This window comes from Dasypus novemcinctus, chromosome 3 (genome assembly GCF_030445035.2).
Source record: "Dasypus novemcinctus isolate mDasNov1 chromosome 3, mDasNov1.1.hap2, whole genome shotgun sequence".
NCBI classification, from domain to species: domain Eukaryota; kingdom Metazoa; phylum Chordata; class Mammalia; order Cingulata; family Dasypodidae; genus Dasypus; species Dasypus novemcinctus.
The window spans coordinates 79606023-79628880 of record NC_080675.1 but is presented as its reverse complement, the minus strand read 5'-3'; the positions used below and the strand labels follow the sequence as shown (position 1 = coordinate 79628880).

Here is a 22858-nt window from a genome sequence, read left to right as displayed (position 1 = left end):
TATCTTGCAGGGCTTCCTTCCTTCCTCTCTCTGGGCCCCAAACTGAGTGGGGAGGCTTTCCGAGGCCTGGCACCTGGGCCACTGAGCTCCCAGCCAGGTGCCCAGAGGACACTCCTCTTGGCACCTGGATCCTTTGCAACTTTTCTGGGGGGGCACAGAGGACATGAGGCTTCTACTCTGGAGGTCAACTAAACAGAAAGCACCTGCTTCCTGGGAGAAATTGAGCAAGAGCATTGGTCAGGAGCATTTCCATCTTGCTTTGGGCTGCATCGAGCTCGTTTTCTGGCTGGCAGGGCTCTTACCAACCAAGGGTTGAACAAGATACTTTACATGAATGTGCCCAGCACACAGGCTGGTGCTCCATGGATGTTCATCTCCCCAGACTTGGCAAAGTACTATAATTAGTTGGTATTGGTTGAATTTGAGAATGTGTGCAGCTCAGCTTAAATAATTACTTATATTTAATTCAAAATCTTGCTATGACTGTGGAACTATGGGACTATGACTGTGCTTGATGTCTTTCAGTCAACCCAGCCCAATTTTTTTCAGATCCTCAGCCTATTTTGGAGGGTTGTTGGACCCTCTTTATCTGTGGAAAGTGGGTCGGTCTTCCCTCATTTCCTCATCGCCTCTCCATTCCTTCCAACACATGCACTAAACCTATGGTCCAGCAAGTTCTAGAGACAGAAGAACAAAAGAGCAGGTCAAAGCCCAGGTCTCCATTTACAGCCCTTGAGGCTGTTCAGCTGTGGTGCCGGCAATCCCAGCCACAAACCCCAGAGGCCCAGGGAGACCCCCACCTCACTTAGTCAGGGCCAGAGTGGAGCACGGTGCTGAGGGCGCAGCCTCAGATGCAGGATCGCTGTGGGAATTTTCCATCCTACCAGGTGGCCCGGTTGGATTCTCCTTGTAAATCATCATCTTGTGCAGACACAGGCCCGGGTTGGGCAAGCTTTCCTGCAGGTCAGCGCAGGCAGCGGAGGCAGAGTTGGGCCTGCTCCTGGCCCTGGCTCCTGAGCTCTGCAGTTTGGAAGGGTGGAGGGGTGCAAGGCTCCAGTGTTTCCCCAGCCTGGTGAGGGTAGCCTTCAGGCCAGACCAAGGTGGCTTTCCCCCCCGACTCCCGCAGCCTCTGGCTCTGCCCTGCCCGTTTCCTCATGGCCTCCCCTCTCCAGTTTCCTTGAGCTTTCCCTCTGGGCAGCTCCCAGCTCTTTCAAAACCCCCCTCCAGGAAATTTGTTTGTTGCCAGGCTTACAAAACAAAGTAAATCTTTTCCTGATTCTGCCTAGACAACATGCAGTCTCTGTCTCGTAGAAACCTGGAGAGGCAGAGGTGAGGGAGGGAGGCCCTGCAGCCTCAGTTGCCCACCCCCACCCCTGCTACCCCGAAGGGGGCAAAGAGCAATCCCCATGCACAGCAGGGCAGCTGGGTCCTTGAGACCTGGCTGCTAAGGAAAGAGAGCTCAGGGGGATGGAGGGGTCCTTCAACTCAGGAGGAGGCCACCCAAAACCCTCAGACGCTCTGAGGTCTTTTTCCCTCTCCATTTTACCAGATACAAACGGTTTGTTTATATCAATGTTTAACGTTTGTTTATTTCTGTTTATTTAAATGTCTTATACTGTCTGGAGCAGAAAGTGAAGACATGACAAGTACCTCTAAGCCCCACAGTTTGGGTGGCGATGAACGCGGGGACACCCAATGGTGGCAGCAAATCCTGGCTGTGCGGCCCTCTGTGGGCCATCCCCGGCGTGGGCTCCGCGGTTGTAGCAGCCTGAGACCTTTGGACGAGGAGCCTGTGACCACAGGAAGATCAGCCGCAGTGCCCGCTGGCTGCACCCTGGGAGGGGCAGCGTCCCTCAGGTGGGGCCCCAGGACCACCACTTGTAGTGGAGAATGGGGAGATGGCGGGGGAGCAGGTAAGCAGGGACACCAGAAACCGCTCAATGACCTGACTCCTGCAGCAACCCCCAACCCCAAGCCTCCGCGTGGTCCCGGGGCTGGAGGCCTGATGAGAAGTTCATTTGTCCTCCCAGCAACCTTCCTCTCTTGCCACTGCTGCTGCGCAGGATTATGCAGGAGAGAGAGGGACACCCAGGGGCTCCTGCTCCTCATTGAGGAGAGGTGGGAGGAACACGGAGCGACTGGTATGTGTCAGGTCCTTGGGTAGGTGCTTTAAGAAGAATCACTACCTCCTTTGACTCTTTCAACAGCAATCCTCGGAGGGAGATGTTTTCATGCCTTTTTGACAAATGGGATTCTGAGGCCCAGAGAGACTTGCCCAAGGTCACACAGATGGTACCTGGTGATTTAAAACCGTTCTGTTTGGCGTTCTGGGGCCGCACAGCCTCTCCCTAGTTACCCAAGGCTGCTGCCAACCATCACGTGCAGCCCTTGCTTTGTGCAACAGGAAATGCAGGACAGTTAATTTCCCAAGAGTTCCGAGTTGTACCTTTCTCACCCAACTCCAAACTCCAAGTCTCATAGCATCTTTATACCTATAAAAGGGAGTCCAGAGGCCTCGAAAAGACACTGGCATTTGAATCCAGCTCCTCTCTCGACAGGCTTGGGTCTGATTAGTGGGAACTGACAACAACAGGTAGTACAAACAACAGAGCAGGTGAAACATACCCATTTTTCACTTATTGAACCCAGTAAATTAGGATGTAGACCAAATGAGGCATAAGACCAACTAAGAAGCAAACCAAATTAATGTTGCCTTCTGGTTTAGAAGCAGAATTTGCCTCCCGTTAGAAGTTATTATCCAGCGACGTTTGTTCATTGTGGCTACTCACCGTGAAGTCTGGGAGGGGTTTAGGACCACGGAGCTAAGCCCAGGGGCTTCCACTCAGTCTGGGCACCCCTTAGCCCCAGCACATGGCAGCTCTTGGGGGACGAAAGGCCATAGGGAAGAACTGGGATTGGTACTGCGAAGGGGAGAGAATTATTAGAGCAAAATCTCTGCCTCCCACGAAAGCTACTGAAATACTGGTGCTGTTTGGTGGGTCCCCACAGAGGCCCATTCTGTCCAGCCCCCAGGAAGGGCCTTGGGCAGCCCCACAACCCCAGGTTGCAGCTCAGGGCCTAGGAAACAGCAGGCTGCAGGTGAGGAAGAATCATAATTGAGACCTGCTAGCCTGTGCAGTGCGGCCTCATCTAGGCTGACGTCAGCCCCTGGAGAAGTGCGGCTGGTTGAGGTCAGCACCCCTGACCTTCCAGAGGTCCTCCTTGGCCTCCTTGCATCCCATTCCGACCTCCTCGCCCACCAGGACTCTCGCCTTCTCTGCTGCACCCACAGCCTAACAGCTGTGGGGGCTGGCAGAGAACGTATACCTTGGCATCTCCAGGTTCGTAGCGACTGTGGGCTCTCTCTGCTCCCTGGTGGTTTCAAGCTTTTCTTCTGGAATATCCGTCTTTGTCCACTGACAGCATCACCATTAGCTGCGAGTGCTGAGGGACAAAGGACTTATACGTAGGCAAAAGGTATTTCAGCCTTGGATTTCCAGAGCTGATGCCACAACAAATCCCTACGTCTGCTTTGTTCTGGCTGCTTTTCTGGCAAAAACAAAAAAACCACCCATAAACAAAACATGGGTGATCATTTGGGGAGGGGGGCGCTCAAGTCTCCAGTGTAGCCTTTGCTTGTCGTTAGAGCACAGACAGAGCGGGTGAGGACACCAGGGAGAGGAAGGCCCCTTCCGAGGCTTCATGTGTCATTGGGGTGAGGGATGGGTCAGACACTAACCAAAGGAAAAGCCTTGGGGTCTCCAGAGCTGCGAGCCCCAGAGTGGGCCACCAGTTCCCAACCTCCCTGGGGGCCTCAGGGCCATGTAGGCCCAACATCCGGGGCTCTGGACACATTGGCCACCTGCATTGGAATCACCTGGGTGCTTGTGAAAACGGCATATTCCTGAGTCTCATGCCAGACATTCTGATCTCAGGGGAGAGGAAGGACAAGGAGTTCATGTTAAGACACCTCCGCCCCCAGGCGACTCTAGTTTTCAAGTTTGAGGACCATTGCCCTGCCCTCTCGGGCCAGACCTGGGGAGGGAGGTGAGCTCTGTGTCCTGCCATGGCCCACTGGGTGGAGTGGGGGAGAGTGTAAACTACAATGTAGACCATTATCCATGTGATGCGGCAGTGCTCCAAAATGTGTTCACCCAATGCAGTGAGTGTGCCACGATGATGAAAGAGGTTGTTGATGTGGGAGGAGTGGGGTGAGGGGAGTGGGGGGTATGTGGGGACCTCTTATATTTTTTGAATGTAACATTTAAAAAAAAATAGAGAGACAAATAAAAAAATTAAAAAAAACACACAAAACAGCCACTTCCTCTCCAGTAGACTGCTCACCTACCCCGAGTTTCTGTGTTAATAGCCAGAAATACGGCAGCAGCAGCATTTCTCAGGATCCTGGGGCTCTCTGCAGAGGAACAAGCCACTGGGCCTGAGGAGAAGCAGCCTCTCCTCCCAGGGCCCCACCAGAGCCCTCTGCCCCCAGTAACCCCGCCTGGACCTTGCCCAGCAGAACTCTGGCCAGGGTGACAGCATGGGAAAGTCCCACGGAAGCTGAAGAAACAGCCTCGGCAGGGAGGGGCAGCGCGGCGGAGGGCCGGGAAGGCGTCCTCCGCTTGGAGGCTGCCCTGGGCCCACTCCTTGGCCTGCCTTCAGGCCTCCCCTTGGCGCCCGCTGAGCCCCACTCCCTCCTGGCTCCCCAGGTGGGCCACTGTTGCCCCCCTGCCCCCAAGCCGCCAAGCCCCCCCGGCCTACATGTTTGGATTCATCTCTCTAAACCAGCCTCAGCTCCCTCTCCTTTTCCACTAATCCGTCCTGCCAGCCTGACTCCGGATCAGCCCTCTTGCGGTGCTGTGAACCCTCACATATCTCTGTCAGCCACGTCCCTCCCATCAGCGGCAAAGCCTCCTGCAGGCCTCCACGCAGCTCAGAGCAGGTGTGCAGGGAAGGTGGCTGCTCTTAATTTGACTCTGTGATCTGCAAGTAGTTCCAAAGCTCATTTTCCCTTTGACATAGATCTGGGTGAGTCTTCTATTCTCTTATTCCAGAAGTGAAGTAAGACAAGCTCAGTCTCACCCTTAGCACTTTATAAAGGCCCATTACTTCTCTACATTGGCAAGCTATTTCCTCAATAATGCTTATTGTTTTTATTTGCTTCCTTGTGATTTGGTCTGTCTTACCTGCTGGGAGATAAGTTGCACAGGTGTGGGGAGGTGGTCTGCTAGCTTCCCAGCTGAGTCTCCGGAGGCAATGCTGAGCGGGACCCAGGAGTTGTTCGATAGACGGAGATTTGTTTTGGTCCATCTAATTAAGCATCAAAGCATCCTTGTGAGTTATGTGAGGGCAGGTATGAAATTAAATAATTGGTCCTGCCCCAACATTCTCACTTGACAGGTAATTTACTCTCGTGATCTATATTTTTTCAGGTCAAATGCGGGCTCACGATGACTCTCGACCTCAACTTCTACAGGCCTCATTCCAGTGCTGTGTGACTCAGGCTACTTGGGATGAAATTTGACTGGCTCAGTGAGGGGACCCTGCCATAGTGGTGGAAGGTGGTATCCAGGCAGGAAAGGATGTGGACAGAAACAGCCCGTGGGGGAGAAGCAGGCCTGGCATTCCTGAGCCAGGGGCTCTGAGCCCTTGGCAGACCCGCTGGCCATCTCCTGAGCTGAGAATGCAGCCCAGGAGCCCGAAGCACTGCCACCCCAGGCAGCTGCACAGTCCTGAAAAGGCCACTTGTGGTCTCCATCAAGACCCATCCCCTGGGGAAGGACACGCAGGCCAGCAGCTATCCCAGATGCCCCGTAGCCAGAGCAGCACCAAGTCCTGGCCCACTCAGACCTTTGTGAAATTTGGAAAAAGGCAGCCCTTGCTCCAGTTGGGCACAGCCCCAGCCAGCAAAACATGGCCTGGGTGAGTCCCCACTCGCCCCTTAGCACAACCTGCACGGCTGTCACAGGGATCCCAGGGATGTCCCTGAAGTTCGCAGGGAAGAGAAAAAGGCAGACATGGGACACTCTCCACCAGGCCGAGCACTGTCCACTGCTCTTCCCTTCCATTCTGGCTCCACCGTAAGCCCGCGGGTGGCCTGGGGCCGCTCCTCTCAGCAGCACTTAGGTGGCGGAGCTGCCCTCCGCTCTAGGATTCTCGGTCGCCATTTCAGTTGGAGCCAGCCGTGGGCCTGGCTCCTCTGCCTGCACCCCTCCCGGTCTCCACACCTCCCCTGTGTTTACCACACATGGCGGAGGCCAGCGAGCTGGGAAACTCCCAGCCGACGCTGCCGCCGGCTGAGTGCAATTAGTCCTGCTGCTCCCACAGAAGCGACACTGTGTGCCTGCCAAGGCCCCTGCCTTCCACGGGCCTGGCAGCTTGTTGGCAGCCTCCCAGCCTCCCTTTGCTGGAGGGAAAGGCAAGCATGGAGAACAGAAGAGGGGAACAGGGCCAAGCTCATGGCTGTGTCCCAGGGCGTCCCTGGGCCCCTCAGCCCCTTGCTCTCAGCCATCTCGGCCCAGGACACAGACAGGTGGGAAGTTGCCAGGGCCACTTGGCTCCCTGAATTCTGGGCATCCGCAGCCAGCAGCTGCCCTTGCTGGCAGGGGGTTTCCGCTGTGGAAACTTCCTGGGCTGCCGGGGGCTGGCTGCAGGGGCCTCAGCTGTCCCCGGCGATGTATTTCAAGTGATTTTGCTTTTGAAGAACCTGCCCGCCCAGGACATCAAGGGTCTCCGCTGAACTGTACATATCCCAAGGCCTCCCGTAGCCACAGCCCGTGGCTCCCACATACTCACCACTGATCCCAGGCATCTGTGGCCAAGGAGAGCTGGGAAGACTTGGCGGACGCATCCCCCTTCCCCTGGAGCGATTCCAGGTTCCGCTGAAGCTCTGGAAGGTGGGCAGGGCCAGGGGGTGCCCGGAGGTCTGAGCCTCTGCAGAGCCCTGTTGCTTCCCAACAGTGACCTCTAACCTCCAGTAAGCCTCTAATGTGTACCTTTGTGTTGTGTCCCCAGAGGCCCTGCCCTCCTTAAAGAAACGCTGACCCAGAGCCTGTGGCTTCAGAGAGTCTGCGAAGCCGAGCAGAAGCCAACCATTCTCGCTTTCTGGGCATCTGGCCCATCTCTATTCCAGCCTGGTTCTCCCCTCACACAGTCAGAATGCGAGATGACCCTAGACACGTTTTCAAACCCTCTGAGGACTGGGGGAGCCACCTCCATTCTTTCTCCTCTGGGCACTCACAGGGGCACCCCCACTATCCAGCCTTGAAGTAAACAGTGTCCAGAGCTTGGACACTCTTGACCCCTATGGACATTTGAAAACCTTAACAAGGCATTGTTTCCCATTTCCCACCCAGGCTCATTTAGGAACTTCAGCCAGGTATCCAGGCAGTTCTCACAGTTTGCAGACGCCTCTTTCAAATTCTCTGAACAAGCAAAGCCACCTCCCACCTCCGAGTCCTTGCAATTCGCAGTCCCCTCTGTCTGGATGGTTTCCTCCCACACCTTTCACCTTTTTCAGACAAAACACTGACTTCTCAGAGAGGCCTTCCTTGCCCATCTTTTCTAAAGGACTCCCTACACCCCTGCACTGTCATTCTTTCTTTTTTTCTTTTATCGCACATCCCACCATCTCCAATTACCTTGTCTCTTGTGTGTCTTTTCACCACTAGAATGCAATTCCCCGAGGGCAGAGACCTTTTCAGTTTTGTTCACCATTTCCCCCTTATCCAGCACAGGGCACAGTACATTGTTAGGTGCTCAGTAAGCATTTGTTAAATGAATGAAATGCCAACACGGTTTTCTGAGTCTGTGGTCTAGCCCTGTCCTCTCTGCCTGGTACAGCCTGAATGATCACTGGATTACTCAGGAGATTCAGCTGAAAACGGCTGCTTGAGGGTCTTCTTACCTCTGATGCTGCTTGGAGGGACAGACTTGGCTCTTACCCCTCCTCCCACAGAGGCATAATGTCAGGGAGGGCTGCCCGGGCCACAGGAAGCGTGTGTCACCCAGCTGAAGCTGGTCAGCGTGGAAGGGGCTGCTGACCGCTCGGCTACAGTCTTGCTGATAAAGATCCCATCTTCCCAGCACTGTCCCTGCAGTCAATAACCAGAAGCTTCCGGTTTGTGATCTCTTGGCCTCTTTCCCAGCATGCCTTTACGTGCGTGAATGCAAGCGGCAGCCACTTCCTTCATGGTTTGTCTTACTTCTTCCTAACGTCCAGCTCGACTGGAACTTGGTATTCAAAGCAGGACTGGAGAGAACAAGGGAGAGATGATCTAGAACGCTCTGTTTCTAGTGCTAGCTCAGCCTCTTAGTTTTCAGCACAGCAGGATGGTCCCAGGTGGTGGAGAAGTTATCCACTGTGTATCCCGGAAACACACTAAAGGACCTAAAAACATGTCTGGAAAAGAGCTGTGGCCAGAGCCTGCCTGCTTGGGAGACGTCCTGGGGACTGTGCGGAACCATGCTGTATTTCCCGCCGGTCATCCTAAGAGGGGCAGATCTCACGCCGGAACAGGGCCAGAATCAGAGGGGGTGCTGTGACCTTGACTTTGTCAACCCCCAGCCCTTTCCCAAAGACATTTGTCACCTTGTGACTCTACATGGTGGCCCTGCCACCAGCCTCTAACCTCTCGCCCCCTTATGCATAAGGTCCAGGTTATACCAGTCATGTCACTCTCCTGTCCAGAACCCCAGGGAGCGCTGGCCTGCCTCTGGGGTAAAATCTCAGCTCTTCAGCCTCACTTCAAAGCCTTTCCACTGTAATCTTAAACTGTCTTTCCAATCTTGTCATCAGCTCCTCTCTACATTGGTCTATTTCTTCTTCAGATTTACCATTTATCCATCCACTCATCCATCCACTCATTCATATATTTATATTTATCATGAATGGAGGGTGATGAGGATGAAGATTACCCATTTGTGAAAGAAAAAGGAGAGGGCGTGAGGAGGTGACCCATGGATCTATCCGCAGATGCTGACACATTGCAGGCGCAGGGGTGGCTTCAACTTTTAAAAAGTTTTACAAGTATTTATTGACGTCATTATATTGGTAGACTTATAAAACAATGTACTCAAAAACTTTTTCAAAAATAAACTTATTTAAAAAGATAACATATATATTAAGGTAGAAAGTTACATGGATTATTCCAATATTTTAAAATAACAAAAGAAAAATATTATTCTTGGTACATATTCTTACACTTTACTTTCTTAACTATATCCATCTCTAAATACCATGTTCTGCATCTTGCTTTTTTCACTGAATAACATCTCTTGGTTATCATTTCACATTAATACATAATGCAATTTCTCATCTTACTGCTCAGCCTTCCATTATATTGATATTTTTCTACTAAATGCTTTTTTTCTGAAAAAGAAATACATTGCTCTTCAATGTGGGCTCATTATTTTTAATTTTTCATAAATTACCTGTAATCTTCTACAAAGTTCATTTTATAGCTCATAAATTTGACATTTTAAACAATGGGCCAATTCTCCATAGACCATAATTTTTTTTTCATTTCTCTCCTCTTCCCCACCCCCAGTTGTCTGCTCTCTGTGTCCATTTGCTGTGTGTTCTTCTGTGTCCCTTGAATTCTTGTCAGCAGCACCGGGAAACTGCATCTCCTTTTTGTTGTGTCATCTTGTTGTGTCAGCTCTCCGTCTGTGCAGAGCCATTCCTGGGCAGGCTGCACTTTTTTTGCACGGGGCAGCTCTCCTTACAGGGCACACTCCTTGCATGTGGGGCTCCTCTACGTGGGGGACACCCCTGAGTGGCAGGGCACTCCTTGTGTGCATCAGAACTGCACGTGGGCCAGCTCATCACACAGGTCAGGAGGCCCGGAGTTTGAACCCTGGACCTCCCATATGGTAGGCGGATGCTCCATCAGTTGAGCCAAATCTGCTTCCTTGTAATATTTTTAAATAAGAATTTACCCTCTGTAGAAGTGCTGAGGTACCTGCAAGTATTGCTAACATGATGATATTCTTAATTCTAGTTTTGATATTGCAATGATAAATCTTTCATGAGCACTGATTTCTGAAAGAACACGGAGCAGCTGGGAGGCTGAGAGTGTAGGGGCCTGGCGCCAGCCTTCCACAGCCGTGGACCTGGGGCAGGGAGCTGTGCCCCCCCCTCGGAGCTCTGGTCCCTCATCTGAAAGGTGGGGTCGACTCCACCCAGCCTGCCTGTGTGGTGAGGGCCAAATGACAGCACACACAGCACAGCCGGCACCGTCCTGCACCTTAAGGTCCTCAGTACATAGGTCTTATCGTTATTCCCACACGCTAGCCTCCCCTGGGCGTCCCTTGCTCCTGCCTCTGAGATTGGGCCTGCTCAATTGGAGCCTTTCTTGGCCAGAGCTACAGAAAGCTTTAGGTCTCATGCAGGAAGCTATAATAAATGATAGTCATAGCTCACACTGATAGGTTTACTATGTGCCCAGATTGTTCTATGTGCTTTACATGGATTAATGGATTTAATTCTCCTAATAGCCTTCTGGGATAGGCATGGTTACTATCCCCATTTTACAAATCATAATGCCAAAGGATACCAGCTAGTAAGCGCAGGAGCTGGGATGCACAGCCAGGCAGCTGGCTCCTCAGACTGCAAACTCGTGTCAGAAATCGTCCCTATGTCCCTTCAGACCCTCTCCCCACGCATGTCCACCCTGCGCTGTGCTGGGGACGCTGACCTGTGTGGACTGTATTAACAACAGCTCTTGCTCTCTGGCTGCCTTTTGGGGCTGGCCAATGTGGGGCCCAGCAGAGACCAGAGGGAGAGAGGAAGGGGAAGAAGATGCTAATTACCCTGACCCCTCTCTGCTAGGTCGCCAGGGCAGCCTTTGTGACCCTGGAAGGAAGGTCACAGCCCCTCTTTTCCCAGGATTCTCTCCATGTGGATCGCAGTAAGCGTGAGTGCTGCTGCTACTGCCCCTTGTGCCTGCCCGGCGCCTTCCCCATCCTTGTAAGCAGTTCTTTCGTAAGTGAACCCTCCCACTGCACATACTGCCACTCAGCTGTAGGCATGGGAAGGCTCAGCCTGGCCTTGGGCCCTATTGGTTTGCTGCTTTTAATTTTATTCACTTTTTTTTTTTTTTTAAGATTTCAATGAGTACAGAGGATGTACAATGAAAAGTCCTCCATACCTCTTTCTCAAACACCCAGTTATCCCCAGAGCAATCAGAGCAACAGGTTTTTCTGACTCCTTCCAGAGACATTTTATGCAGAGTCAAGCAAATTCTATACATATTCTTCCTTCTTTAAAAACAAAACAAAATCCAAATGGTAACACATTTCATGTACCATTCTGCATCTTGCTTTATTTTACTTAACATATCTTGACTATCATTCCACATCAATACACAGGCAAATTTTTCATCTTTCTGCCCAGTCTTCTATTGTATGGCTATTACACTGTGTATTTAGCCATTTTGTTCCCACATTAAGGGATACTGAAGGTGTGTCTAATCTTTTGCTGTACAAATAGTGCTGCAATTAATTCAGTTTGCTTCTAACCTCCTGTTTCCTCTCCTGGCTAATGACCCCGTATCTACTAATGTGCCTCCCTACAAACTAGATTCTTCACCGTCATCGTGACCTTCGGGCCCTCCCCACTGTCAGGCTTTGCTGACTCCCTCCATTCCTGGCTTGCTGCCCCCTGTCCTGCCCTCCTGGCCCTGTCTCCTGGGCCTGGCACCCTCCTGGGTGACCTGTGTTCTAGATGTGACAAACCACATTGACACAGGGAAGCGAGGAGGGTACTGACGGCCCGTGGCGCCCATGGGTGGGGTCTCCTGGGAACCCCCTCCCTGCACCTGCGGGGTAGGGCCCTGGCCCTCTTTGGCAGAGGTGATTAGCCCAGTACCAGGTTTCCTAATTTTATTCACTGACAGCTGAATTTGCTGGCACATTCCCTGAACAGAGCTTATTTATCTTTCCATCCACACCCTATACTGTTTTTCCTATCTACCACTGCCACCACCATCTCCAGCTTCCTGAATGTATAAATGAAGAGGGAGAAAATGATAGAGGAAAGCACCTCAAAAAAGTGAGACTCAAGGTTAACACTAAAAATGGAGCAGGCGCTTTTCATGTAATACTACTAATAATAGGTGACATAAAATTCTGTAAATATACACTTAACCCTCTGGGAGCCCTTAGCGCTTTGTGAGGTAAGTATTTTTTTTTCTTTTTTCTCCCTTCCCTTCCCTTCCCTTCCCTTCCCTTCCCTTCCCTTCCCTTCCCTTCCCTTCCCTTCCCTTCCCTTCCCTTCCCTTCCCTTCCCTTCCCTTCCCTTCCCTTCCCTTCCCTTCCCTTCCCTTCCCTTCCCTTCCCTTCCCTTCCCTTCCCTTCCCTTCCCTTCCCTTCCCTTCCCTTCCCTTCCCTTCCCTTCCCTTCCCTTCCCTTCCCTTCCCTTCCCTTCCCTTCCCTTCCCTTCCCTTCCCTTCCCTTCCTTTTCTTTCTTTTTTCTTTTTTTCACTATTTACTGATGAGAAAACAGACTCAGAGGAGTCAGGGGACCAGTCAGTGAACGCCAGGGGGGGATTAGGTCCGGCCTCATGACTGCAAATCCCCACTAAGGCAGGGTTCAGAGGCGCTTGGCCAACAGTCCTGAGAGGAGCCTGCCAGTGGAGCTCAGAGACACTGTTGAGATGAGAGGATTAGTTGACAGCAAAGCCCCGGGAGGAACCACACAGATGGAGGGAGTGGGGCCAGAAAAACTGGGTCAGGTTGCAGGGTGAGCACGGGGTGCTGGAGGGACCATTAGAACCAGCTGGGAGCTGGAGACTGGCCAAAGGGGAGAGCTGCCCAAGAGGAGGCCTCGGAGTCTTTCATGCCCAGGAAAGAGAAAGAGGGGCAGGGAGAGCGCGGCCCGGGGGAGGAGGCCTCTCTTGGTGGGCAGGTGGCTGGAGGATAGTGTCAGCCCCATTAACAGGAAATGTGGGACCTCACAGAAAGGACCATGCTCTCAGGACCAGAGGCTGCTGGAATCCACTGGAGGCAGAGGTAGAGTTGGAACCAGGAAATGCAGGAGGGCTGAGGTGAGGAAGGGTGCCCACCACCTCCCTGCAGGAGGGCTGAGGTGAGGAAGGGTGCCCACCACCTCCCTGCAGGAGGGCTGAGGTGAGGAAGGGTGCCTACCACCTCCCCTGCAGGAGGGCTGAGGCGAGGAAGCAGGGTGCCCACCACCTCCCTGCAGGAGGGCTGAGGCGAGGAAGAAGAGTGCCCACCACCTCCCCTGCAGGAGGGCTGAGGCGAGGAAGCAGGGTGCCCACCACCTCCCTGCAGGAGGGCTGAGGCGAGGAAGAAGGGTGCCCACCACCTCCCTGCAGGAGGGCTGAGGTGAGGAAGGGTGCCCACCATCTCCCTGCAGGAGGGCTGAGGCGAGGAAGGGTGCCCACCACCTCCCCTGCAGGAGGGCTGAGGCGAGGAAGAAGGGTGCCCACCACCTCCCCAGCAGCGCCCAGCCCTGCAGGCCCTTGAGGTCTGTGGTGAGTTCCTCTCACAAGGCCTGGCCTTCTGGCTTGAAGAAACACCCGCAAAACAGGGATGGGGCCTGGGTGGAAATAAACTTAAGTAAGAGGAGGCCTCATCAGCAAAGGGTCCCCCCTGATTCCTTAGGGGAGGGCTAAGGACAGCCTTCAGGAGGAAGCAGAGGCCCAGGAGGCCATTTGGGGGGACCCCTAAGCCCCGCCCCCTCACTGGTGGGTACCCTTCTAGGCCTTCTTGGTAAGCCCTGAAGACAAGGACAGTCTGACTCACTAAGACCAGCAGGCACCTCAATACCACAGGACCCGAGCTGAGTGCCCAGAGGTACCAGGCCCACAGGGCAAGATGCCACAAAGGAGAGTGGGATGGGCTAGCCCCACCCACAGAGAGCTTCCAGGGAAGGGTGCCAGCAAGCACACCGACCACAGCAGCCCCAGGTAGGGTCAGATGAGTCTCAAGAAAAGTACAAGCGGGGAGCAGTGGGGACTCAGGGCTGCAGCTAGAATTGCTGTCTGCAGAGGCTCTGAAGAGTGCACCAGATTTAACACGGACAGCAGACCTGTCTGATTTTAACTCCTGTAGCTCCTGGCAGCTTTGGCCCTCTCCCCACCTCCAGGCTCACACACACACACACACTCAGTATTCAGGCCATAGTCCTGGCCATTCTGTGTTCATAGCCTCAGGAAAGGGAGGTGACAACAGAAAGAAGAGAAAGAGTCCAGGAAAGGCGTAGGTTGGATAGGCTGGCTTGATGAGAAAGTGAGATGGAAGAGGCTTCCTGAGAAAGGGGCTCTGCCAGTCTGGGGAGGTGGCAAAGCTCCAGGTTAGAAATGGCCACGTGGTATGTCCAGGCTGATGAGCTTTTGCATTTCTTGTGGGCCACAAAGATTCCTGTGCTTTTGGGGGTCCACGGTGGGGGTGGGGGTGCTGCAGAGGGGCTTTATGGACAAGAACAAGGAGTAGCCCAGAAGTGACCAGGCAAGGAATCCCAATGGATGCCAGGTGGACTGCTGGCCTGAAGGATCAGATAAGCTCTGGCCTCCTCCAATGTTTGGTGTGACATACCAGGATTCAGGCAAAATGCCTGGAACTGTGGGGGAGGTGTGGAAGAACCAATCTCTGGATTAACTAAGATTAAGTTCCTGCCACCTCAGGGAAATGACCACTGAAAAATAGAACTGAGGCTGAGGTATTAAAAAATTCATTGTTGCACGCCTGAAATGTGTCTTGAAATTCTAACTGGCCCAAGATAGAAAACTTGGAATCTATAAGGGCAACACATATATAATTAAATCCTACAAACAAAGACAAATAGTATAGTCTTATAAATCTTTAAGAGTTCTTCATATATGAGGGAAATTAGTAATTTTGCTATGAGCGATGTAATAATTTCCCCTAGTTTATTGCCTTTTGTTTTTATTTCCTTTATATAGGAATACGAACAAGATAAAGGCTAACAACCAATAGGAAAGTTTGCAGGATATAAATAGTTCACAGGAAAAAATTTGAAATATTAATTAACAATAATTAAAGAAATGTAAATTAAGATTAGAGTATGATACCATTTTTCACCTATCAGATAGGCAAAGATTTACAAGTTTAATAGAGCATGATCTGGGCAAAAGGGGAAAGAGCCTTTCCTGATGACTGTGGATGGGAACTAAATTGTCATAACCTCCTTGGATAGCAATTTGGCAATAACTACCAAAATTCAAGTACGTAGTTCCTTTGACCCTGCAATTCCAATTCTAGAATTTATCCTGCAGGTACAACCCTACATGTCCACAAGGATGTCTGTACAAGGATGTTCACAGAAGCATTGTCTGTAATGGCAAAAAAAAAAGAAAGAAAGAAAAAAATAACCCCATGTCTAGTAATAGGGGACTGGCTAAATAAATAGTGATACATCAATGGAATGCCATGTGGCCATTCAAAATTAAATAGAGCTGCACCTTGTTAATTTTTAAAATGAAAAGAAGGTGTAGAACACTATATATAGTCTTCCATTTACATGTTTTAAAAAGAATCAATATTATGCATGTTTACGATGGGCATTTCTGAAAAAGGAAGCTAAAAAACCTCTATCTGTATATCCTCATGGAATAATTTGTGCTATTTCAATAACAGCATTCCATGAATGTTTCATTTTTATGATAATATGATAAGATACAGGAAGTGCAGGAGCGGAGGATTTGTGGGATAAAGGGCCAGCAAGTGCGCCTGCTGGCTCAGGTGGGTTTGCATGTGAGCAATGAGTGCTCTCCACGCAAACAGCTGCAGACATCACAAACAGAGACAGAGTCACAGCCACCCTAGAGGTAGTGACCAAAGTCCACCGCCTTCCAAAGTCAGTCATTGCTGATGTGTTCCAGAACACTTTATCCTTGAGCAAGGAGCACTCAAGGGGCGGTGGGCAGGGCTGAGAAGGCCTGGTAAGAAGGCATCTACAGGAAGAGGCCTTCCTGTCACCAGCTAGGTCTTGGGGGGACCAGGAAAATGACTCCAGATAATTATGTCTGATCTGTCAAGGAGAGCTCCCATTTCTCAACAAAAATCTACCTTAAGTTCAAAGATGAGATCCAAAAGTTTTAGAGTCATTGTAGATTGTTAAAGAAGGATAAAAATGTTTGCACAACATAAAAGAAATCCAAAGGTCCAGTAATATCAAGTCACAGAGGAACTACAAATACACATTCAAAGAAGGAGATCCCGTTTTCCACCTATCAGTCTGGCAAAAATGTTAAAGATTGATACTATCCAGTGCTAGTGAGGTTGTGGAAAAAGAGGCACTCTCAAACACACTATTCAAGTTGGGGAGAGTGAAAATCAACTGGATCATTTTGGAGAGCAATTAGGCAGTTAGCAACCTTTTAAATGTGGATTCATTCTGATCCTGAAATTCCATTCTGGGAATCTATCCTTCTGACATACACATGCAAAGTACATGCAAGAATGTCCACTGCAGCATTTTTTATGTAGCAAAATTTTGGAAACAACCTAAATGGCCGATAGGAGACTAGATAAATAACTTATGGTACAGCCACACCACAGAATTCTTAAAAGAATGAGGTAGATTTACATATACTGACATGGAAAGATCTCAAAGACATATTGTCATGTGAAACCAGTCAAAAGTACAACACATAGAGTACAATCATGTACATGTATTTTTAAGGCCCCTCTGAAATCCTAAGACTATACCATTCTTAGAAGTTCAGGAGATGCACACATACTATAAAGAGCAGGAGGAAAGGAGAATTGGAAAGGGGTAATAAAGATGGACTATACATTTTACTACAGACATGTTCATGTTGTTGGACTTTTAGTTTTTTTATTTTACAAACGCTCATGCTTCAATGTATTATTTAACAACAGTGCACGGCTGTGGTGGTTCATGAGGAACCTGTCTTCACTAGTTACCAGTTAGTGGAAGAGGCAAAAAACTAAACCTCAGTGACTGCCCTCCATAAAAGTAGGGTGAATACTAGGCTCATTGTGATGATTAAATAGATACATGAAAAGTGCTTGGGAAAAGTCTGATACGTAATAAGTGTTTCAATTATTATTACTTGTGTAATAAACATAAACTTGTTTCACAGGAGGCTGCACCTGCTTGGATGGGGAATCTCACATGAATTAAGGCCAAAGCTCACGAAGTGTGGGTTCAAGAACAGCAACCGAGTCCACTGATAACTTTAAGGACATTTTAAATTTTTTTGCAAATGGATGACAATTCTTCACTATGTTGATAGAAATTGGCACAATTTTCCCCTTACACAAACACACATACTTCTGGAAGGGAAATTCTGCCCTCCTTGGAATGAGGATCACCTGGAAGGGTGATCAGCCCTCCTTGGAATGAGGACTTAAAAATGCATGCACATGTGAAGTGGAGATTTACAGATTAGCAAGAGGACAGGGATAGAGTGATATATGTAGTAATGTATCAGAGTTAGAGATATCAATATGAATTCATGTTTAGTATGATACAGCTGGTTACATATAGAAATATATATAAATATGTGTACATACATAGGTTAGAACACACACACACAACACACACACATACAAATTTCTTTACTCTGTAAGCCAAGAGGGCCTTAAAAAAATAACACCCTAGAAACAATGAGCATACTTAGCACCTGTTCCATGGAGAAATAGCTGATTCCCGGCCTGGGACAGGAAACATACAATCTGGGGCATCTTACAGTGCCAGAAAGTAAGGAAGTGCTCAAAGCATACACACACACACACACACATACACATTGATGCTAGTAAGTAAAAGGGCACAGAAGACAACTGAAAGAGCTCCCAATGGCCAGAGCTGGAACAATTTGAGCTATAAGACAAATAAAGTAGTACTAGATTGTAACCAAACATATGAAATAAATATCCATGAATCCATACTGATAAAAATAAATTAATAAGGGTGGCGGACTTGGCCCAGTGGTTGGGGCGTCCGTCTACCACATGGGAGGACCGCGATTCAAACCCCGGGCCTCCTTGACCCATGTGGAGCTGGCCATGTGCAGTGCTGATGCGCTCAAAGAGTACCATGCCATGCAGGGGTGTCCCCTGCGTAGGGGAGCCCCACGTGCAAGTAGTGCGCCCCGTACCATGCAGGAGTGTCCCTCGTGTAGGGGAGCCCCACATGCAAGGAGTGCACCCCATAAGGAGAGCCGCCCAGCACGAAAGGAAGTGCAGCCTGCCCAGGAATGGTGCCACACACACGGAGAGCTGACACAACAAGATGACGCAACAAAAAGAAACACAGATTCCCATGCCGCTGACAGCAACAGGAGCGGACAAAGAAGACGCAGCAAATGGACACAGAGAACAGACAACCGGGGTAGGGGGGAGCGGGAAGGGGAGAGAAATAAATAAATAAATCTTTAAAAAAAAATAAATTAATAAGTGGAGGAGAAGAGACAAATCTTCTCTGTAGAAGAATTTTTAAAATGCATGCCATGTTGAAAAATTTTCAAGGCAAGGTCTTGGCATTTTCAAAATGAAAAAAAAAAGTACGTATATTCATGTTACTTGCCCATAAATATTTTGCCTAGAAGAGTTTCAAAAACCTCAGAGAACTACCACTTTTACTACATTTAAATTTGCCCGCCCCCCCCCCCCCACTCATACACAAATCTAAACTCAACACCCCAATCTTGGCAAAGTTGCAAGAACCTTAATACCTGCCTCCATTGCTGTGAGCAGTCAATGTTGATACATGCCTTTTGGGCAGCACCTTGGCGAGGTATATCAAGAACCAAGAGAAACATTCCTACCCTTTAAAATAGTAGTTTCTTTGCTGAGAATTTGTCTGAAAGAGAAATACCAAAGGGTAGACAGAAAAGAAAGCAAATTGCATTTTTGCTGCCATCTTATTTAAATGTGCAACACTGGAAGCTGTCTAAGTGTCCTACAGAAGGTGACAAAATTCACTTGGTGGAATATTATTCAATCATTAAAGAGGATGATATGAGGACTCTGTAGAAACATGGGAAATTCTTATGAAAAGAAGTATAAAGCAAAAGCAGTACCTCTACTGTAATTACAGTTGTGTGAAAATCTACAGACACAGCTTCGCAGCCTGGGTAGCCACAGGCCCTTGCCTCCCTCCTGGGGGTCCCTACAGCCCTGAGCTGAATTCTCTGCACTCCAGATCCCAAGGCGTTCAACACATGTTCTTGGAAGAAATGTTAATATTGCCTTGGTGTTCTGGAGAGCTGCTTCAAAAAAACTCTCTAAGGACCAGTGAAGCTGGATTCAAACGAGAACAGCGTCTGCTGAGGCCTGAGTCCCCACGGAGACCTGACCAAAACCCTGGCGTGGTTCGCACGTTCGTTCCATTCCATTTCCATGCCTATCTCATAGGCATCCTCCCGCTAACACAAACAAGAAGGGCCCTGGGTGCCTTTAGATAAAGATCAGGATTCTAAAAGGTCAAGCAGCCCCCACAGAAAATAGCTGCTCAAAAAGTGAAAGGGTTTTTCAGGGAGATGCTTAGATCTTATCTGGAGGACCTAAGAATCAAGACACCTACACACCCGGGTTAGTTCACTTTCAGTCCCGCTTGACAAGGGGGCTGAGTTAAAAGACCTCCTCTACAATTTAGTGTGAGCTAGAAGCGGGACCACGGGCTGCGCTAGCCACCCAGAAGGCAAGAATCTAGAGAAGCAGTACCAAGAGAAATAGAATGCTGGCCACGGATTTAAAATTTCCAGTTGCCACATTTTTCAAAAATAAAAAAAGAAATAGGCCATACTTTATTTAACCTTAAATCCCCAAAATATTATCATTTTCAATGTGCAATTGTCAAAAATTATTAACTGCTATTTCTTTTACATTATTTTTTTCATATTAAGTTCTGAAATTCAGTGTATTGTTTACACTTGCAGCACATCTCAGTTTGAACTAGCCACATTTCAAGTGCTCAATAGCCATATGTGGCTAGTGACTCCTGCATGGAACGTCACAGATCTAGAACTTTTATGATCTGTCTCCTTTTCTTTTCCTGGTCTTTTCTATTCTTTTCTTTTTTCCCTCCCTCCCTTGTCTCTTTCCCTCCCTCCTTTCTCTCTCTCTCTTTCTTAGAAAAACAGCCCATTCTTTAGAAATTGAGACTGCAGTCTACCTGCCAATGGCATTCCCCCAGGTGGAACATTCTGGGAAACCTTATTTTCCAGAATTCTCTGCTTTCCAGGAGATTCTCCGTCTTGGCTCGCTGCAGCACTCTTGTGAACAGACACCTTCTTTGGGGTTCTGGCAGGTCCCAGGTTAGCAGGGCACAAAGCACCCCCCAGAACTCACGCAGCCTCTGCCTGCCTCACCCCCCAGGCCTGCAGGTGAGCAGGTCAGTTGCAGGTATTTGGCAAGACTCCCCAGTCTTTTTTCTTGATGGGAGTTTCACTTTGCAATGGAAGTTGGCTGGCGGCCACGAGGCTCTTCCAGCCTGGAGAGTCCCTGCATCTGTCTTTGGGGCTTGCGGGTAATTTGACCCTCCCCCGGAAGCAGCAGTCCACACAAAGTTAATTACATAAACAGTCACAAGTCACATAGCAATCCTGCAAAACTGCTCTGGAAAATAAGCTCCTAGAGAGAAGGAATTTTGAGGGAATGGGAGGGATAGAGAGTAGGCAGAGAGTCATCTTTTAGGCGTTATTTTACCAGAAGTCATCACTTCTTTATTTGCATTTCCTTTCGTTATCAAAGTCAAACACACACGCACAAGGACAATCGCAGTTACGCAATGGCTTACGCCGTTGCTATGAGTCCAAAAAGTGTTCCTTCGTCTGTGTGAGTAGGCCCATCCCTGGCTTCCCGCTCTGGGGCTAGCGTGAAGCACTGGGAATTTCTCAAATGTTCACAAGAATGTTGAGAGGGAGTTCTGAGTAATCACAACTCCTTAAACTTCTTATGAGAAAATGCAGTCCCAATTTCCTTTTAGAGACAATGACATTGGAAAGCAACTATCCAGGAGTTTTCATTGGTTTAAGACCAGAGAATGGTAAAAATGCCCTTCTGTGGAAGGGCCTGTGAGTGAGAAGAATCACCACGAGGAGGACATGGCCCTGAGCACAGGCTCGCTTGAGTTCTCCAGGTGGGCACTAAGACCTGCCGTGTTTCCAATACGGGCAGCCTCACGAAACTGCCGGTGTCCTTCTGGTTACCACTTCCTCACAGAGGCCCAACCTGGCGTCTTCCCCGCCCTCACGAGGTGTCTCCCAGACAGAACCAGGGAGACCAGCGGGACCTGCCCGCGATGCGGGAGGCCAAGGCGCCCCTCCTCACCCAAATCCTGCTGCCAGGCGCTCCCCTCCTTTGGAAGTCTCTGTGCTGGGCCGTGTTTGGGCTGCAGTTTCCACCGACCACTGACAATTAGGCAATGGGATTTACTCAGGAGAAGGCAAAGAAAGAAAAGGGAACAGAAAAGTTTAAAAAGGCAAGGAAAGGATAGAAAAGGAAAAGGAACGAGAGGGAAGGGAAAGGGGAAAATACCGGCCCAAGCCAAGATGCTTGGGTCCCTTCCTCTATTACGGGGACTAGGACGTGGTGGCAGCTGCCCCGGCCATGGTTGTCTAACCCACAAGAGCAGCTGAAAGTGGGGATTTAGGGCAGGGAGGAGATGCGGGGGGGCTGGTGGAGCCTGCAGCGTGGTGGCTGCCTCCACCCACTCCGTCAGGGCAGCCTGACCGAGGCCAGCCTGACCGAGGCCCACACTGACCGTTACCGCTCCCCCCACCTCGCCGGTCCTGACTGAGCTCCCAGCACCTGCTACCCAGCCTCCACTTTCTGAAGGCCTACAATAATAATAGCAATAACAACAAGCTCTTCTCAGGGGCCCAGCCAATATGAGCTTTTTATAATTCTAGATGTAGCCCGGTGCTGAATGGCTCTCCCTGGAAACCCAGGCCCCATTCCCTCCAAGGGACAACTCGCGCGTTCTTGGAGGGAATGCAAAGGTGGGGCGAGCTCGTGGGGCACACAGGCCTCTTTGCCCCTACCTGGTGGGCAGCTCGGTCCCTGAAGGTCCAGGTTCCCTCTGGGGCCAATGCAAGCATTACTCCTCCGCCGTGAGAAACAAGGCCACAGGGAAGGCCTGCACTGGAAAGTTTTGGCTTTAGACTTTTGTATCAGCTTCGCTTCATTTTTCTAACAAGTGTTTCAGTCATCTGACAAGCGTTTGTTGAAAGCTGAGGGGCTGGGGCAATAGAACTGAACACGCCCTGGTCCTGGATTGAGGGTCCCGGGCCTGCACAGCTGGAAAGGCCTGCTGCTGCGTTTTACAGTTTTCCCTCGCTTTGAAAATGCTCACAGAGCAGTTTTGCCCTCTCTGAATGAGCTTTGGCAAGTTCACGGCTGAATCACAGCTTTTGTGACACAGAGCACGTGGCTTTAAGTTGCCGGTAAGTGTGACTGGCTCTCAGCCTGTGCCTCCCTGCCCTGAGGGGCTCTGGGTGAACCACTGTCAAGGTAGAACAAGGAATCCAAAGATGAACCCTCCCTTCTTGTTTTCTAAAAGCCTGCAGTTGGCTGTTGACTTTCAAGGTCCTGGTGGCACATGGTGAATTCCTTGAAGGCAGTTTGAAGTAACCACTAATTTCGTTGTTGTTTTGATGACCTAAACAGAGCATCTTTCTCAGAGGGTAGCAAATTCCCCTGCCGGTCTCCTGAGCTTGGTTGAAAGATGAAATCTGTTCTTACTTGGGGAGTCGAGGGAGGAGATCAGGCCCAGCTCAAACAGCTGGTTGGTGGTGCTTGGTGGCTGGTTGGCAGAATCATCCTGACCTGCCTGCGCAAGCTGAAGGTCAGCCTCAGGCACAGGTCATCCTGGCCACACCCAGAACTGGTCCAGGCTCCTGAC

At 50.0% G+C, this 22858-nt stretch overlaps 1 long non-coding RNA gene across 3 annotated transcripts; it reads right to left on the bottom strand.

Moving 5' to 3' along the window:
• Nucleotides 1-1439: 1439 nt before the first annotated feature.
• Nucleotides 1440-8175, bottom strand: LOC111766978 (uncharacterized). Of its 3 annotated transcripts, XR_009185023.2 has the most exons (6): nucleotides 7907-8175; nucleotides 6796-6889; nucleotides 5187-5310; nucleotides 4349-4414; nucleotides 3328-3444; nucleotides 1440-2921 (listed from the first exon to the last, which is right to left on the bottom strand). It is a non-coding gene; the product is annotated as an uncharacterized lncRNA (long non-coding RNA). The 3 variants fall into 3 exon arrangements; XR_002798887.3 differs by having other exon boundaries at nucleotides 1440-3444; XR_009185022.2 differs by lacking the exon at nucleotides 4349-4414 and having other exon boundaries at nucleotides 1440-3444.
• Between the last annotated feature and the right edge of the window lie 14683 nt (nucleotides 8176-22858).